The following is a 19,886-nucleotide window of genomic DNA, read 5'->3' as shown; positions in this document are numbered from 1 at the left end:
CTGCAGACCAAACAGCAATGAACCTCTGTAGGAGCTCTGTTTAAATAGCCCGCCTGACTTCAGTATTAGTGATAGGTGTGTGTCTTAAAGTGCTAGTACCCATGTCCTCCCTGACAGCGTCTTTCAAGTCTATCGACGTCATGAAGCAATTCAGAGGAAGAAGCGCCTTCACCGAGTAGACAGAGTCCATCCAGAATCTCCTGTAAACAACTGAGACATTCAGAGGCTTCAGGTTCATGATAAGCCTGAACTTTCACAAAGGCTTGCGGACCACAAAGATGCCTCTGCGTCTCCTCTGCTGGGACTCTTACCACCACCTCTTGTTCCTCCAGCTCCTATAGGGAGGATAAAAGAGCTGATGATTTTTGTGCGCACTTTGGCAGCTCGGTGACAAGGAGTCTGTGCGGAGGCGGATCTGAGAACTCCAGCCGGTACCCTCTTCTTATGATCCCCAACACAAACTGGCTTGAGGGGATCATCTCCCACTGTGGAAGGAAGGACCCCAATCTTCCTCCCACCATGGTTACCCCGTCATGGGGTTTTCTTGGGCTGTTCAGGAGGGTGAAAAATCACCCCTCCACACCCCTTACCCTTCTGCCCCCAAGCCTTTTTCTGCCTTTCTGCTTTTGGGGCTTCAAACTTTCTCTGAGGCCGAGACTTTCTTTTAGCCTGCTCCCCAAATTTCTTTTTAACGGGAAAGGCTTTTTTCTTATCGCCGTCTGATCCAAAATGGCCTCTAACCCTGGTCCAAACAAAAGATCCCCTGTGCGTGAAATTCCACAGAGTTTAACTTTAGACGTGCTGTCTCCTTGCCACGTCTTAAGCCATAAGGCCCTTCGAGCTGAATTAGTGAGGACTAAAGACTTTGCGGACATACGCACTGATTCAGTTGAGGCGTCTGCAATATAAGCTACCCCCTTAAGTAGCATGGGGATGGAAGACAAAATGGTTTCTTTTGGCGTCCCTGCCTCAATGTGTGCTTTAATTTGATTAAGCCAATATTCCATTTTGCGGGCCACTACTGTGACCGCCATGGCAGGCTTAAGGTTTCCCTGCGACGAATCCCAGGACTTCTTCAAAAGGGAGTCCATCCTTCTGTCCATGAGGTCTGAAAGAACACCCATATCCTCAAAGGCCAGATACGTATGCCTAGAAACCTGAGAAAGGCCAGCATCTAGTCTAGGAGATTTGTTCTAGACTAGAGCCTCCTCTTCTGCAAAGGGAAACCTTTGTTTCAAAGCACTTGAAAAGAAAGGTTTCCTCTCAGGATCTTTTCACTCTTTCTTTATGGTTTCAACCAAGACATCATGGACCAGGAAATCCTTCCTTTTCTGTTTCCCTAGGCCCTTGTACATCTGGTCCTCTTGAATCCCCAAACAGGTGTGGATAGCTCCCAAGAGATCCGCCACTTCATCAAGGGAAAGTTTATAGTGAGAGGCTCTTGTGGATTTCCCATCCACCTCCCCTGCATCCAACTCCCCTTGGGAATCTGAAGCGCCACTGTCAGGCTCCTCCTCAATTTCCTCTCTGGAGCCCCCTGGTCTCTCTCCACTAACAGAAGGAGTATCCACTGGGCTAGGTGCAACACTCTGTTGCACTGGGGAAGGATTGCTCTGGGCTTGCGGCAACTGGAAGCTAGAAAAAAGTGCTTTAAAGGACTGAAAGGTGCTAGAAAGCTCCTTAACGCATGCAGCCAGATCCACACCCTGTTCTGCTGCCTGCTCCCTGACAGGGTTCCACTTTGGTGCTAGTATCTCCTCGAACCGTTTGTGAGACCTCTGCCTCTGACATGTTCCGCTGAGGAAAGTGGTCGATCGTGCCCCCCGACCGCTGACTCTAAAGCAACAAAGCACCAGCTGAACAATTGGCCCGTTTTCTTTCCCACGTCCAGAAACAGAAGAAGCGGAATTGTTGGAAGTGCCCGCCCTCGCCGGAACTGACACCACCCGTCATTCCGACCCGGCCACAGAGCTCCACACGCTGGCTGCCTAATAGACAGGCAGGATCCTGAGCACTTCCCACAGTGCCCCCCTGGATGGAAGAACACGGACCTCCTCAGCTATCCTCCTTCCCCAAGAGAAGCTGAGGTGCGTTAAGGTACAGTCTTTAGGTAGTAGCGGCTCCCTAGCCTTTACCCGACCATAAGCATGTGAGAGAGAGTGAGAGAGACCCAACTCCCCCCTCCTCAGAAGAATTTTGGCTTCAGCCTCTCTGGCTGTCCAGCTACGGCTCCTAGCAGTGTCTCCCCATCGGAGGAAGCACCTGAACTGAGGGGCCGGTGGGACTGTGAGGTTTCAATCTTGGATTGAAATGCAGTGTTTCCTAAGAGGGGAGGAGCCAGTGTCTCTCTATGGTGCTGTCCTGAAAGATGAATGGGGAAAACTTACTTTACAAGCTAGTCTCCCAGCGCAATCTCTGCACACTTTTCAACAAAGCAGTAGGGAACACACGTGCAGTGAGCCACTGCCAGGTCTGAATAATGTGCCTGGGTCTCAGGCTGGCAGAGACCCGGACCAATACCACCAATACCACCTATTAGTACCCATCAGTGCGGCTTCATCAGCGCACATCAGTGAAGGAGAAAAATTACCTGTTTGTAAAATTTTATAACAAACTATAAAAAAGTTTTTTTTTTCAAAAGTTTTGGTCTTTTTTTTCTTTAGCAAAAAATAAAAGAAAGCTCTATTTGTGTAAAAAAACAAAAAAACAAAAAAAAAAACATTTGGGTATAGTGTTGCATAACTGAGCAATTGTCACTCAAAATGTGACAGCTCTGAAAGCTGAAAATTGGCCTGGGCAGGAAGGGGGTAAAGGTGCCCAGTAGCCAAGTGGTTAATGCATTCCCTGCACAAAAACCTCCTACCACCTGTGCTGCACCTCCACCCCTAAACACTTACCTGTCTCCTCTGACTAATCCAAAGCTGGCCCATCTGCAGCACTGTTGTTCCTCTTCCTGCTGCCAAAGGAGGAGGGAACGGACAATGTAACCTTACTACTCTGTGAGTGTCTATAGACGCACACAGCCCAGCTTGGGGGTGCACATGCATGGCCACTCAGGAGATGAGGAGCATACAGAGCCGGTGAGGACTCTAGAAGAGGAGGTAAGAGACCACTTGTCACGTACCTGATGGTGAGCCTGGAATGCAGGAAGCGGCCCCTCGTATCCCCTGGCTATCGGACCCCTGAAGGTGGAGACAGGTATTCGACAGTCCAGAGGGCACAAGTGCCTGGTAGATGGTATTGGTCCGGAAGGTCAGCTGGGCACAGATAACAGACTGGTATAGCGGATGGTGCTTGACTGTCCCTGGCAGGCACAAGTGCGGGAACTGGCTGGTAAGCAGATGTTCTGTAATGCAGGAACTCAGGTAGGTAGCAGGAACAGCGGAGTCAGATACAGGCCGGGTCAGCAGGAGAGGATCAGCACGGTACAAAGGGATGAGGCAGAAAACGTAGTCAAACAGGCAGAAGTCGTAGGCAGGCAGCAATCAATCAGAGTCAAGGGAACAAGCCGGAGGTCAGGAATCAGATAACAGGTTCAGATGCAAACAACACGGATCACGGACACGCTGTAGACCGGACAGCACGGATGGAAGGGAGCCTGTGACTTAAGAAGGCCTTAGGGCGCCAAACGGACGTACGACGGGTCAGCGCGCCCTCGCACGTAGACGTGCACCCGTTCGTGACCCGCGTGCGTGTGCGTTCGTGTTGACGCGAACGCGTTCGTTGGCTTTAGCGCGCGTCAACGGGAAACGACGAGATCTCCACGACGGATCTCTACGGGTGAGTCTCTTGAATACGACCGGAGTGCCCGAGTGGCCATGACATTGCCCCCCCCCAAGGGGCAGCCTCCGGATGCCTAATCGAGCCAACTTATTCGGGTAGGATTTCTTGAAGGCGCGGATGAGTCTTTTGGCGTGGATATTGGTCTCCGGCTCCCAGGAGTTCTCCTCAGGTCCATATCCTTTCCATTTGACTAGGAATTGAGTCTGGTTCTGCCTTTTCCTACAGTCCAGAATAGCCTCTACCTCGAACTCCATTTCCCCATTGATCAGTACGGGTTCCGGAGGGTTGGAGATTCTGTCGGTGAAGAGGTCCGTGACGGTGGGTTTGAGGAGTGAGACATGAAAAACTGGGTGGATTCGGAAGGATTCCGGGAGCTTGAGTTCAAACGCCACATCGTTAAGTTTCCTCTTAATTGGAAAAGGACCTATGAATTTTGGGCCCAGCTTCTTAGAAGGGCAGGAGAGTTTAAGGTTCAGGGTAGACAGCCAGACCCGATCCCCAACCTTAAGGTCCAGCTCCCCTCTTCTCTTACGGTCAAATACGTCCTTATTATGCTCCTGTGACCTGGCCAGGGTTTCCTGTAGGAGCTTGTTATTCTCCTCAAAGAAATTCAGGTTCCTCTGAACCGCTGGCACGGAAGATTCAGGAAGGTCGCCAGACAGGAACAACGGGTGAAAACCAAAGTTTGCGTAGAACGGGGATTGCTTGGTGGCCGAATGAACAGTATTATTGTATGCAAACTCCGCCATTGGTAACAGAGAAGCCCAATCGTCTTGGGAGAAAGACGAAAAGCAGCGAAGATATTGTTCCAATGTTTGGTTTGTTCTTTCGGTCTGGCCGTTGGTCTGCGGGTGGTAGGCTGAGGATAGGCGAAGGTCAATTTTCAATGCTTCGCAGAGCGCCCTCCAAAATCTTGAGGTGAACTGCACCCCCCTGTCGGACGTGATGTTGGCAGGAATGCCGTGAAGCCTCACAATTTCCTTTATAAAAGTGTTAGCTGTCTCCGCGGCTGAAGGGGTGCCCTTCATGGGCAAGAAGTGCGCCATCTTGGTGAGTCGGTCAACCACAACGAAGATCGTGGAATGGTTTTCTGAAGGGGGGAGTTCAACGATGAAGTCCATGGAGATCATTCTCCATGGTCTGTCAGGGACGGGTAGTGGTTTCAGAAGGCCCCAGGCTTTTAATTTGTCGCCCTTACTTCGGATGCAAGTGGTGCAGGCTTGTACGTAATTTCTACAGTCATCTTTCATCCGTGGCCACCAGAAGGTGCGTCTGAGTAGTTCCAGGGTCTTGAATGATCCAAAGTGGCCAGCCAAGGGATGGTCATGACAGGAGGCCAAAACCAGAGTTCGGGCTGCCTGGGGGACGAAAATCCTGCTCTCATGCCAAAGAAGGCCATCACTGGAGGATAACGGAATGCCAGATGGAGGAATGGCGCCTATGGACGCCTGCTTAAGCTGAGAGATCACGTCTCCCTGGAGAAGAAGGAAGTTCCCAGCCGAGAGAATGGTGTCAGAAGATGGTAAGTTCTCCGGCTGACTGAACATACGGGACAAAGCATCCGGCTTGGTGTTCTTGGATCCAGGACGGTACGTTATATGGAATACAAATCGGGAAAAGAAGAGTGCCCACCTGGCCTGACGAGGCTTAAGTCTCTTGGCTGTCTTCAGGTACTCTAGGTTTTTATGATCTGTGTAGATCAAGATTGGATGAGTAGCCCCTTCTAGTAAATAACGCCACTCTTCGAGGGCGGACTTGATGGCTAAAAGCTCACGGTCTCCAACGTCATAGTTTCTTTCAGCCTCTGATAACTTGCGGGAGAAATAGGCGACTGGATGGAGTACGGACTTGGGTCCCTGCCTTTGGGAGAGTATTGCTCCTACTGCTATTTCCGAGGCGTCCACCTCAAGGGTATACGGTAGAGCAGGATCGGGATGTTTCAAGACCGATGCGGAGACGAATAGGTCCTTCAGAGACTGGAAGGCCTTTTGTGCTTCGGGAGTCCACTGGAACCTTCGGTTCTGTCTGGTCAGCTCAGTGATGGGGGCGATGATAGCAGAAAAACCTTTTATGAATTTGCGGTAAAAATTAGCAAAGCCCACGAATCGCTGGACTCCCTTTCTATCTGAAGGAGCAGGCCAATCTTGGATGGCTGAGATCTTCTGTGGGTCCATCTCTACTCCTCTTACCGAGATGATCAAGCCGAGGAACTGAATGCTCTGCTGTTCAAAGATACATTTGTCTGGTTTGGCATACAAACCGTGGAGGCGGAGACGGGTCAGTACCTTCTTCACGTGTTCCCGATGAATGGCTAGAGTGGAGGAGAAAATTAGAATATCATCATCAGATTCAGAACAGAGAAGAATCGAGGAGTCCCCGTCAGGATTCTGGCAGCAATGCCGGTGGCAGTAGTCCGAGGGGAATTCGATGGTTCCGGTGGTCCAATCAATCCGTGGGTTATGTGCCTTCAACCAGGGCATGCCAAGGATGATTGGAAACAGCGGGGACTGAATAACATCCAGGCACAGAAGTTCTTGATGAGTCCCGGCAATGACAGCAGGTAAAGGACTAGTCTCCAAAGTCACCGGTCCCGAGCCCAAGGTAGATCCGTCGGCCAGGTATACAGAGAGCCCCTTCTCCCTTGGTCTGAGGGGAATCCTATTTCTTCGGGCGAAGGACGAGTCGACAAAGCCACTGCAAGCCCCGGAATCAATAACCGCGTGGGTTTGGATAGTCCTTCCTGGGAGCTGCAAAAGGACGGGAATGGCCAGATGAGAAGTGTTATCAGGCAGCACAGAAGAAGGAACAGGAGGAACAAGAAGGCACTTGCGTAACTTGGCTGGGCAGGTACGAACAAAATGTCCTGGCTCTCCGCAATACAGGCAAAGGTTATTGGCCCGGCGACGTTGACGTTCTTCTGGCGTCAGAGACGGGTGCAGGAGCCCCAGCTGCATAGGCTCTGAGGTGTCCGGAGTGGATGCAGGTGGAGCAGGGGGAGTAGGGTGACTAGGCACCCGTGGTAGCATCCAGATTGGACGGGTAGCCGTGGAAGAGCGTTCCTGGCGGCGTTCTCTCAAGCGCCTGTCGATCTGGATGGAGGTGTCTATTAGAGCTTCTAATGTCCCGGGGATGCCTACACGGGCCAACTCGTCTTTCAAGGCCTCAGAAAGGCCCAGGCGGAACTGAAAACGCAGAGCCGCGTTGTTCCACTCTGTGTCCGCACTCCAACGCCGGAATTCAGAGACATAGTCCTCCACTGGTCTATGACCCTGCTGCAGGGTACGTAGGGCTGCTTCTGCGGTAGCAGCCAGTTGGGGATCCTCATAGAGCTTGGACATTGCCTGAAAGAAGGTATCCACAGAGTCTAGAGAAGGGTCTTTACGCTCTAACAGACGGTGTGCCCAGGCCTGAGGTTCATCTGTCAACAAGGAGATGATGAATCCCACCTTCGTTGCTTCAAGGGAAAAGGTCCGGGGTTGCAAAGCAAAATACAGCTCGCAGGAATTGCGGAAGGCCCTAAACTTGCTTCGGACTCCCGTGAATCGTTCCGGGGTTGGCACCCTGGGTTCCGGTGGCAACATAACTACTGAGGGCGAAGCATGGGCCCCTGGGGCGGCTGGTGCTGAAGCAGATAGTGCCTGGACTTGTTCTTCCAGTCTTCCGTAGCCCTCCTGCAGACTCTTGACTGCTTGAGTAAGGCCGGCCAGATGATGGCAGAGTTCGTCCATGGAGGAGGCTCCCTGCGCAGGCTCGGACATGGCTGTCCGGTACTGTCACGTACCTGATGGTGAGCCTGGAATGCAGGAAGCGGCCCCTCGTATCCCCTGGCTATCGGACCCCTGAAGGTGGAGACAGGTATTCGACAGTCCAGAGGGCACAAGTGCCTGGTAGATGGTATTGGTCCGGAAGGTCAGCTGGGCACAGATAACAGACTGGTATAGCGGATGGTGCTTGACTGTCCCTGGCAGGCACAAGTGCGGGAACTGGCTGGTAAGCAGATGTTCTGTAATGCAGGAACTCAGGTAGGTAGCAGGAACAGCGGAGTCAGATACAGGCCGGGTCAGCAGGAGAGGATCAGCACGGTACAAAGGGATGAGGCAGAAAACGTAGTCAAACAGGCAGAAGTCGTAGGCAGGCAGCAATCAATCAGAGTCAAGGGAACAAGCCGGAGGTCAGGAATCAGATAACAGGTTCAGATGCAAACAACACGGATCACGGACACGCTGTAGACCGGACAGCACGGATGGAAGGGAGCCTGTGACTTAAGAAGGCCTTAGGGCGCCAAACGGACGTACGACGGGTCAGCGCGCCCTCGCACGTAGACGTGCACCCGTTCGTGACCCGCGTGCGTGTGCGTTCGTGTTGACGCGAACGCGTTCGTTGGCTTTAGCGCGCGTCAACGGGAAACGACGAGATCTCCACGACGGATCTCTACGGGTGAGTCTCTTGAATACGACCGGAGTGCCCGAGTGGCCATGACACCACTCTATGTAATATTGATGCACAGGTGAGTATTACTTTTTTTTTTTTTTATTAAATTAATGTAATTAATTTAAACAAAAATTGCCTTTAACCACTTCAATACCAGGCACTTTCGGCCATTCCTGCCCAAGACAATTTTCAGCTTTCAGAGGTGTCACACTTTGAATGACAATTGTGCGGTCAGGCAACACTGTACCCGAATTAAATTTTTATCATTTTCTTCCCACAAATAGATCTTTCTTTTGGGGGTATGTGATCACCTCTTTGGTTCCAAAATTTTGGAAAAAAAATAAAGTTTTTCTTAATTTATGGCATAAAATTTTGTTTTCCCCTGTACTGACAGGCACTGATGAGTTGGCACTGATAAAGTGGCACTGATGGGAATTGATGAGGAGGCACTGATATGTAGAATTGATGGGCACTGATAGGCGGCACTGATATGCAGCACTGATGGGCACCAATAGGCGGCACTGATATGCAGCACTGATGGGCACTGATAGGTGACACTGATGGGCACTGATTGGCACTGTTGTGGGCACTGGCACACTTTATTGTTGGGACACTGATTTATAGGTGATTTGCACAACTGAGGGGGCTGTGCTGATAATCAATGTGCTGATTATCAGTACAGACCCCACCTCTGACAGGGAGAGCCGCCGATTGGCTCTCCCTGTCAGCGCGATCCAAGAAATGCCGTTTACCAGCACTTCCTGGTTCACGCCATGATCAGCTATGATTGGTCACATGTGATCACGGGGTAAGAAGCCTTTGACAGAGGCTCCTTAGCACGATCGGAGATGCGGCGTGTCAGAATGACATGCCACACTCGCAATCCTCGCCATGTGCGACCCCACGGGCACACGCCGGCATGTTATCCTGCTGGATGTCATATGACGCCCATTAAGGAAAACAGAACCACTTCCTGGCCATCAATCTGCATACGGTGGGCGGGAAGTGGTTAATATCACTTTAACCACTTAACAACTGGCCCATAGCCGAATGGCGGCTACACGGCGGTTGCTTAACTCTGGGAGGCCGTCATATGACGTCCTCCCAGAATTCTGCTCTCGCGCGCCCCCTGGGGCGCGCACTCGAGAGCATCCGCAGGGTTCTGTGGAGCCGGCGCATCACGGCCGTTTACCACGTGATCGCTCAGTCAAATGATGGAGCAATCACTTGTAAACAATCGGTACAGTGAGAGGGGAGAGATCGGTGTCAGCAGCGCTGTGGGCTGGATCTGCAGTGCCCACAGCGCTGCTCACCAACAATTAACCCCGCAATTCCCTGCCAATACTCTGCAATACCCAGCAATGCCCTGCCAATACTTTGCAATGCCCTGCCAATACTCTGCCATGCCCAGCAATGACCTGCCAATACTATGCAATGCCCTGCCAATACTCTGCAATACCCAGCAATGCCCTGCCAATACTCTGCCATAAACTGCCATACCCAGCAATATCCAGCCATGCTCGGTGATACCCAGCCATACTCAGTGATACTCTGCAATACCCAGCCATACCGGGTGATACTCTGCAATACCCAGCCATACTCTGCCATACCCAGCCATACTCGTTGATACCCTGCAATACCCAGCCATACCCGGTGATACTCTGCAATACCCAGCCATACTCGGTGATACCCAGCCATGCTCGGCCATGCTCAGCTGTAATCAGCCTCTGTATGTAGTCAGGCTGTGGAAGTCTCACACGTGCATTATCGTCATACTCAGAAGGAGTAGGAGAATTTATTTTGAGGTGTCATTTTTGGTATGTACATGTTATGTGTTAGAAATATTGTATAAATGGAAAACTTTATGTTAAAAAAAAAATAATGCATTTTAACCACTTCCCGCCCGCCGGCCATCATATGACATCCTTGACTTTGGTGTGGGGATATCTGAATGATGGGTGTAGCTACAGGCATCATTCAGATATCAGCTTTTTCAGCCGGCGATTTCCTACACCATAAGAATGATCATAGCAGCTGTTCCGCTGCTTTATCATTCTTACAGGAGGCGAGAGGAGACATCCCCCCTCCCGCCACCCTCTGGTGCTTCTACCGACTTGCCAATAGGATCAAAGCCAGAATTGTTTTTTGTTTTTTATTATTTCAGGCTTCCCAGCCTAGAGGTGAGATGTGGGGTCTTATTGACCCTATATCTCACTGTAAAGAGGACCTGTCACGCCATATTCCTATTACAAGGGATGTTTACATTCCTTGTAATAGGAATAAAAGTGATCCAAAAATGTATTTTTGGGGAAAGTGTCAAACTAAAATAAATAAAGTAAAATGAACAATAAAAAAAATGTTTTTTTTTAAAGTGCCCCTGCCCATGTGCTCGCATGCAGAAGCGAACGCATACGTAAGTCCCGCATATTGGAAGAGGTGGTTGTGTAAAAAGATTGATTAAATGTTTTATGGAAAAAAGTAGGGTGATTGTCTTTCATAAAATGAGTTTCTTGTAGCATTACTATTTTTGCATTGAGTTTTTTATATTGTACAAAGGCTTTTTTCCTTTTGTTCGGGGAGTTAAAGCCCTGAACATTATGTGATACTATTGTGGTAGTCATTGTAATTTTTTACAGGTCTATGAGTCAGCAGAAAGAAAGGGTACTACAAAGTATTCATTAAAATCATATCTCAAATGATTAAGTGTGGTTGAATACATTAGTGTGTATAATGAATTGACAGATATGACTTTTTCTCTTGAACTATGCATATCTAAGCTTAGTAAAAAAATTTTTACCATATATATAGTTATATGAAAACATTAGAAATGGTTCAGTAGATTTTTGGTTCTGCCAAAAATAATAGTGCAATAATAACCAGAGTAATAACAATGATAATAAAAAAAAAAATTGTAAGGGGTTGAGAAAAAAAAGGTTTCTCAACCGACAGAGAAATTTGTTTAGACCAGCCGGTCTAAAACTCAGTGTAAGAAAATTACAAACGAGGATTGTGAGTTTAATCCAAAACAGTATAAAATATCTGATTACAAAAACTTTGGAATCAAAATTGAGTAATAGTTGAGAAATATCTATGGGTAGGGAGAACATAGTAACTGAGTGGGGGTAAATCATGACGGCATAGGGTGGGGCAGCCACAGTGGTTAAAGACAATGTGTAATTTTGTGCTGCCTATGGAAAAAGAAAAGAAATAGTAAAAATGAGAAAGAAAAAAAGAAAAGAAAAAAAATAAAATATATATATATATATATATATATATATATATATATATATATATGCGGAGAGTAAGCTTGAATGAAAAAAAACTTAAACAAAACTAAATAAGAGAAAGGATAAGAAAAAAAATGAGTGGAAAGGGGCCTTTGTTGATTTAAATGGAGCAAACATATTGTGTTCAACCAAATCTGCCAAAGGTTCTGCAGTTCCCCTAAAGAAACACAAGATGGCAGCGTTGGGTAAACACAAGCTCTAGCAATAAAGTACATATATAAATGAGTGACATTTTGTTAAATCAGTTATAACTAATAAAAGTAGTATTGAATACAAATCTGATCACTATGAAATCTGGGATAGTAATCTTTGTATTGCTGGACTGAATATTCGAGAAAAAAAAAAAAGAGAGAATATATAAAAAAAAGTGAAAAAAATAGAGGGGAAATGGGAAAAATTATAAAAAAGTCTGAAAATTCACACAAGATAAAAAAAAAAAAAAAAAGGAGTATTCTGCTTGTTGGAGGTAGAATGGTATAAAAGGGAAGTATATCTGGTCAATCTTCATGTATGAGAGGGAAGTCTACTAGTTCCATTGTGCGATTTCAAGTCTCGATTTGCGACCGTCTCTCCTTGAAGCTGGGGTGTTCCAGATTGGAGCAGGACGTGGTGTAACTGGGGTGCGAGGAATGTTGCTGGGGTCTAGGAGGCCCAGTTCAGTTAGAATGTCTCTTCCTTCTGGAATGGTGGTAGCTATATAAGTGGTGCCATTGTGAGGGATTATCAGCTTAAAGGGAAAGCCCCATCTGTATCTGATTCTTGCTGTGAAGAGAGCAGATGTAATCTCCTTCATATTTCTGCGTCTGTCCAGCGTTGCTTGGGAGATGTCTGGAAAGAGTTGCAGTTGTACTCCATCTAATGTGATGTTCCTGATGCCAAGTGCATTATTTCTTCTTTGATAAGAAAATCTTTGAGACATAAAACAATGTCTCTGGGGGGTTTGTCAGGAGGGGGTTTAGCCCTCAGAGCACGGTGAATTCGGTCACATTTAAAGGAGATAGGGTCCTGATCAGGAAGCAGGGATTGGAATAGTTTAGTAGAATAGGCGATCAAATCTGTGATCGATTCTGGAGCGCCTCAAATTCTAAGATTGTTTCTTCTGTTACGATTGTCCAAATCTTCCACGTGTGCCTGTAACTGTGTAAATGCAGAAGAAAGTGTTTCATGCTCCCTTGAGAGATCATTAAAAGCGATTGCAAGCTCATCATGCTTGTTCTCTAACAGGTCTGTGCGCGTCCCTATGGCTGCTATCTCCTGAGACAGTGTGTTTGTAGATTTTTGTATCTCAGCTTGAAAGTTGGAGTGTAATTTAGTATATAAAGCCTCTAAGCTAACATCCAGTTCTGCTTTTGAAAGTGGATTGTACTCACTGTTGTTTGCAGGAGCTGAATCTTGTTGCAGAGGCCTGTTGTATGAGAGAAGGTAGCAGATGAAGGAGGTCCGCCGCCAGCGCCATTTTTGCCATGCTTCCTGGAGTTTGTGATCTGAGAGGGTATAGAGAACGGGACTTCTGGTGGCTCCCACGTCTCCCCTTCTGCGAATTAGGCATGCACAAGGTCTTGTCGTCGGGGGTGTGTATAAAAGGAGCGTTTTCCGGTGTTTATTGCCCCGGGATTGTGTCTGAAAGCCCTGTGGGTGCCGGAGCTCTCCTTAGGTGCGGCCGCTCCGTTCCATGCCGCGCTTGCGCCCCCCCCTTCAGGTATTTTCTAGGCTATTCTTAGCAACTCGGATAAAAAAAAAAAAGCCAGCTGTTTACTACATAGCTCAACAGCTCTCTCTAACACTAGCCATTCATGTAATCCTAACACTAATCCCCTCTGTAACGCCAATATTATCCCTCTCTATATCCCCAAGAATAACCCTCTCTGTAACCCCAATACTAACCCTCTCTATATCCCCAAGAATAACCCTCCCTGTAACCCCAATACTAACCATCCCTATTTCCCCAATAATAACACTCCCTGTAACCCCAACACTAACCCTCTCTATATACCCAAGAATAACCCTCCCTGCAACCCCAATACTATCCCTCCCTATACCCCTAAGAATAACCCTCTGTGTAACCCCAATACTAACCCTCCCTATATCCCCAAGAACAACCCTCCCTGTAACTCCAATACTATCCCTCCCTGTAACCCCAAGAGGAACTCTCCCTGTAACCCCAATACTAGCCCTTCCTCTATTCCCAATGTGGCAGCACGCAGGTAAAGTCACCTGGTTGTATCCAAGATGGGAAATATGTGTGCCCTAGATTCAGGCTTTATGCAGACTTTTACAATTAGAGGGGAAGAGTTAATGAGCCCAGCTGAAGTAAGTGGGATCATTAAGACCTCTACAAAAAACCCCAGCATGCTTAGGGAGATGCTCCATCCTGGAACCAGTTTTGTGTTGCATAGACTGGGGAGTGTGACACCTGTTCTGTGCGGTGAGTTAACGCCTGTGTGGAAAACCTCTACAGCAGAGACAGGGACTGGTGCAGCACAAGGTTGCACTCAGTTGTTAGACAGGGAATCTAAGTGTGTAATTAGAGGTCAAGCTGACCAGGATTTATTTTCATGTTTTATTTTTGTTTGGCTGTTATATGTTTCACTGCATGTAGCATAAATAAACTGCATCTTTTGTTTTTTTGCACCTACAATGCTGTCTGCTGTGCCTGATTTTGTGTTGTGAACCCATCCAGGGGGTCACACACACCCGCTGCCGAGCTAACCCCTCACAGTTGGTGGAGAATTTTGGCAGTTTTTTTTTTTATTTTTTTGTTAAGGCCAGCATGGAGGAGATACTGAGACAGCTGGTTCTAGCAAATGCAAACCAGCAGCAAGCAAATGCAAATCAGCAGCAAACAAATGCAGGTTTACAAAAGAGCCTTGCAGCTCAACAACAGAGCCTTGCAGCCCAGCAGCAGACAAATGCAACTTTGCAGCAGAGTTTGGAAGCTCAGCAACAAGCCCATCAGCGATCTGAAGCCCGCTTCATAGACCTGTTGCAGAAGCAAGAGCAGAGTTTTCAACAGCAAATAGAGACATTAATACAGCAACGTCCGCAGACCAATGAAGCAAGTGGTTACAATAATACCGCATCCTTTGGTGTGAGCCGTTTATTGACAAAAATGACTGGAGAGGATGATCCGGAGGTGTTTTTGACCACATTTGAAAGGACTGCTGAAAGGGAAAAGTGGCCTAAGGAGCAATGGGCTGGACTGGTGGCCCCTCTGTTAACTGGGGAATCGCAGAAAGCTTATTATGACCTAGAGCCTGACCAAGCAAAAGACTATGTGGTGCTAAAAACAGAAATATTGGCACGGCTGGGTGTCACCCTGGCCGTCCGGGCTCAGCGTGTGCATAATTGGACTTTTCAGGTTGGAAAACCCCCCAGGTCTCAAATGTATGATCTCATTCACCTGAGCAGGAAGTGGCTGCAGCCAGAGACTTTGACCGCACCAAACATTGTGGAACGTGTTGTCATGGATCGTTTCCTGAGAGCTCTTCCTACTGCCATCCAAAAATGGGTAAGCCATGGAGACCCAGAAAATGCAGATAAACTTGTGGATCTGGTTGAGAGGTACTTGGCTACAGAGAACCTGACCACCTCTTCCAGGGACTCACGGACTTTCTACCCTAAGACCAGATCATCCCCAGTGGCGGGTAAGATGACTCCAAGGGGTGAGGGTGGAGAGAGTGAGAGGGTGGGAGTTCTACCTAAGGTCTGGCGGGAGCAGCCCAGGAAGCCCATGCTGCAAGAGGCAGCGAAAAAGATTATTTGCTACCGCTGCCGGCAAGAGGGACATATTGCAGCCAATTGCCCCTTGTGGATGAGCCTATGCAATGTGACTTTATAAGGGAGAGACGTCAGTCGCTGTTTGCGACAGTTGCATGCACTGCCATTCGGGGACCTGAGAAACATTTATGTAAAATGTGTATTAATGGTAGAAATGTTGATGTGTTGCTGGATTCAGGTAGCCTGGTAACATTGATAAAAGCTGAATTAGTTACTACAGAGGTCTCTGGGAAGAACAGGGTGGCTGTTATTTGTGTGCATGGGGACACCCGAGAGTATCCTGTAACTTCAGTGTTTTTTGAGACTCCCAAAGGTAACCTCTCTCATCAGGTGGGGTTAGTGTCTCACTTACCACATGATGCTATTGTGGAAAGGGATTTTCCAAAATTCTGGGAACTCTGGGATCGTCCTGAGCCCCCCACTGGTGCCCCTATAGGCCAGGAAGATGACCAGAATTCCTCTGGGAGTGGTAAGGACTCTCCTGAATTTCCCTTGTCGGTATTGGCGGGGGAAACTCGAGAAACTGGGGAGGAGCCAACATCCTCAGATGAAAACATGCCGTCTGTGGAGTTTTCGGATCTTGAGGTTCACAGGGAAAATTTTGCCACAGAACAGTTAAAAGACCCCACTCTAATAAAGGCACGGGAAAATGTGGTGAAAATAGATGGCGAGTTAGTGAACCCAGATAAGACTTGCCCTTATCCTTACTTCACTATGGAAAGGGACCTGCTGTATCGAGTGGCTCAAAGGGCAGAAGAAACCATTGAGCAACTTGTAGTGCCCAAACCTTACAGGAAGTTGGTGTTAGAATTGGCCCATGGGCACATTCTGGGAGGTCATCTGGGGACAGAGAAAACCAGAGAGAGGATATTGCAGAGATTCTATTGGCCTGGGGTCATGAAGGAAATAGAAAATTATTGTTCCTCCTGCCCTGTGTGTCAGAAGTCGGCACCTATGCCACATTTCCGTAACCCGCTGGTACCTCTTCCTATCATTGAGGTCCCCTTTGAAAGGATCGCAATGGATTTGGTAGGTCCGATAATGAAGTCCGCCAGGGGGCATCAGTACATTTTGGTTATATTGGACTATGCCACCCGTTATCCGGAAGCAATTCCTCTGCGAAATACCTCGGCCAAAACCATAGCCAAAGAGCTATCTCTTGTTTTTAGCCGCGTGGGTATTTGTAAGGAACTGCTTACGGACCAAGGTACACCCTTTATGTCCCGGGTTATGAAAGAATTATGCAAGTTGTACAAAGTGACGCAATTGCGTACATCTGTGTATCACCCCCAAACAGATGGGTTGGTTGAAAGATTCAACAAAACCCTAAAACAAATGTTAAAGAAGGTGGTGGATAGAGATGGAAAGAATTGGGACTGTCTAATACCCTATCTGATGTTTGCCATTAGGGAGGTACCCCAATCCTCTACGGGTTTCTCACCCTTCGAGTTGCTCTATGGGAGACACCCAAGAGGGCTGCTGGATATCGCCAAGGAAACTTGGGGAAAATGAGAGTTCTCCTCACAGGAGTGTGATTGAGCATGTCGCCCTGATGCAAGATAGAATTGCACAGGTAATGCCAATTGTAAAGGAACATTTAACCCAAGCGCAGTTAGCACAGCAGAGAGTGTACAACTGTGGGGCCAAGACTCGTACTTTTTCCCTGGGGGATAGGGTCTTGGTGCTAGTCCCTACGGTTGAAAGAAAATTTCTGGCCAAATGGCAAGGTCCATATGAAGTAATTGAAAAAATTAGTGAGGTGAACTACAGGGTTAGACAGCCAGGAAGGCGAAAGTCGGAGCAGATCTATCACGTCAATCTGCTGAAAGCCTGGAGGGATAGGGAATCCCTAGTCGCAGAGACTTTGTCACAAGTACAGCCTGATTGCTTAGTTCCTGAGGTTGGAATAGCAGTGACCTTATCGAAACCCCAACAACAGGAGGTTAAAGAGTTTGTACTTCGTAACAAAGAGATTTTCTCTGAGCTTCTGGGACAAACATCTGGCGTAGAGCATGACATTATCACCCCGCCAGGAGAAAGGGTAAAACTAAAACCTTATAGAATACCAGAGGCCTGACGGGAGGCAATACGTGGGGAGGTTCAAAGGATGCTGGAATTGGGTGTGATAGAGGAGTCCCAGAGTGACTGGTCCAGTCCTATCGTACTAGTGCCCAAACCTGATGGGAGCTGGCGGTTTTGTAACGATTTTCGACAATTAAATAAAGTTACAAAATTTGACACCTACCCCATGCCGCGTATAGATGAGTTGATTGACCGGCTGGGAACAGCCCCCACCCCCTACACCTACACCTATACCCTCTGGTCCTGGATGAAGAGTTCCCTTCTCCTTGCTGAGCCATGATTGGATCTCCACTCACAGCCCCGCCTCCATACCTCTCCCTTCACTTCTTTGTTTAAACTTAGAGTCCTGGAGAGGAAGTGATATCATCGTTCTCCCGGCGCCATCTTTGTTGAAGGCAATAGCCGGTCTATCGCCTCTACTTCTCATATAAAGTGATTAGAAGTCAGTTTGTGGGGTCAGCAGTGCGTGTAATACAGAGACCCCGCCAGGAGAGACTACGAGGCGAGTGGGCATGCTGGGACTTGTAGTTCATATACAGAGAATCCTCCATAGAGGTCTATGGGGACATGCTGGGACTTGTAGTTCATATACACAGAATCCTCCATAGAGGTCTATGGGGACATGCTGGGACTTGTAGTTCATATAAAGAGAATACTCCATAGAGGTCTATGGGGACATGCTGGGAGTTACTATACTGTACATGGACAGAATTTTCACTAAACCAACATTTCTGTATTAAAAATCCTTTTTTTTTAATTATTTTTGGTCTTATGTAATAGTCAAATTTTCTGGGATACTAAATTTTGGGGGTGTCACTAGCTGTAAGCCACAATCGTCAAAATTAAAAGAAAGAAATGCTTGAAATATAACACACTCTGTGTGTAAGACATCTACCGTATTTATCGGCATATAACACACACTTTTTTCCCCTTTAAAATCAGGGGAAAATTGCGGGTGCATGTTATACGCCGATCCGCCGCAATTCCCTTGCGATTTTTGGGCTCTGGGCGGCTATAAGCCGCCTTCGGCCCTTCTCGCGGCTTGAGGCCGCCTTCGGCCCTTCTCGGCGGTTTTCGAGAGCGGACGAAAGCCTCCGAGTACGGCTGAGGCAGCCGAAAGGCTCCAAGTATGGCCGAGGCGGCTGAAAACCGCCGAGAAGCGGCGAGAGCGGCCGAAAGCCTCCAAGTACGGCCGAGGCGGCCGAAAGCCGCCGAGAACTTCTGGGTGCCGCCGAGATACGAAGGACATCTCGGTGGCGCCATTTTTAAAAACAAAAGCTGAGGGGACAAGGCTGCAATGACAGACAGGCTGCAATGACAAGGCTGCAATGACAAGGCTGCAATGATGGACAGGCTGCATGACAAGGCTGCAAATGACACTGACAAGGCTTCAGATGGACACTGATAAGGCTGCATTGATGGGCATTTAATTGTAAGTTTTTTTTTCCCTTAAATTTCCCTCCTAAAAAATTTTTTCCTTTAAAATTCCCTCCTAAACTTGGGGTGCATATTATATGCTGGCGCGTGTTATACGCCGATAAATACAGTATAAAAAATATACGAGTTTCACTTGTTGAATCGAATTACTGAAATAAATTAACTTTTTGAGGATATTCTACATTTTTGACAGGCGCCTGTAATCAATAAAGTGTATTTTTGCTAAAAACCCTATATATTTGTATATCGTTAAAGTTGAATCTGTCCCCAGTAGTGCAGGAGACGCGACTGCGACTGAGGGCGTGGGAGTCACTGCCTTTATCACTGCTAGGCCGGATAAATCTGCTAAAAATGGAAATCCTGCCCAAATTTACCTACTTGCTTCGCCAATCTCCGCAATGAATTCCCAAATCCTTTTTCACTCGGCTACATAGTCTCTTTGCCTCCTTTGTCTGGGGGACCCAGTCCCCCAGATATAGTTGGTCAACACTAGTGCGCCCGGCTTCTCGGGGGGGACTGGCATGCCCTGACCTGCACAAATATTTCCTGGCCACCCAACTAGTTACAGCGGTCTGGTGGCTCAATTCAGATAGGACGAACCCCGCCATCTTGGTTGAGGCAGCCGTGATGAAATCGTTGGAGGCGCTGAAATTTTTACTTTTTCGTGGCCCAAAAGCCCCATACCCGTTGACCCCCTCCATGCGCACTACACGTCGTGCATGGGTGGTGGGACTTCAACTTAAAAAAAACCCTAAAGCTGCATTCTCCCCGGCTGCCCCCTTGTGGTTAAACCCCACCGTAGGACATTTTTACAAATTACCTGAACCCCACGCTTGGACTAAACTCGGCATAAAAACGGTGGTCCAGGTGATCTCCACTCAGTCGCAGGTTCCATTTCCTAAACTGATCTCTGACTTCAATGCCCCGCCAAGCTATTTTTTTAGGTACCTCCAACTCTCCCACGCCTTTAGTCACCAATTCCCCAACCCCCCATCCAGATCATTCAGTCCACCCTGGAGGACCTCCTCAGGTCCGGATGCACACATAAGCCCACCTCACGACTCTATTCCCTATTCCTTAGTATTGACC

Source organism: Lithobates pipiens, unplaced genomic scaffold, assembly GCF_037356315.1.
Source record: "Lithobates pipiens isolate NorthernLeopardFrog02 unplaced genomic scaffold, aLitPip1_a1.2 Scaffold_1, whole genome shotgun sequence".
Lineage (NCBI taxonomy): Eukaryota > Metazoa > Chordata > Amphibia > Anura > Ranidae > Lithobates > Lithobates pipiens.
This window is presented reverse-complemented; position numbering follows the sequence as displayed.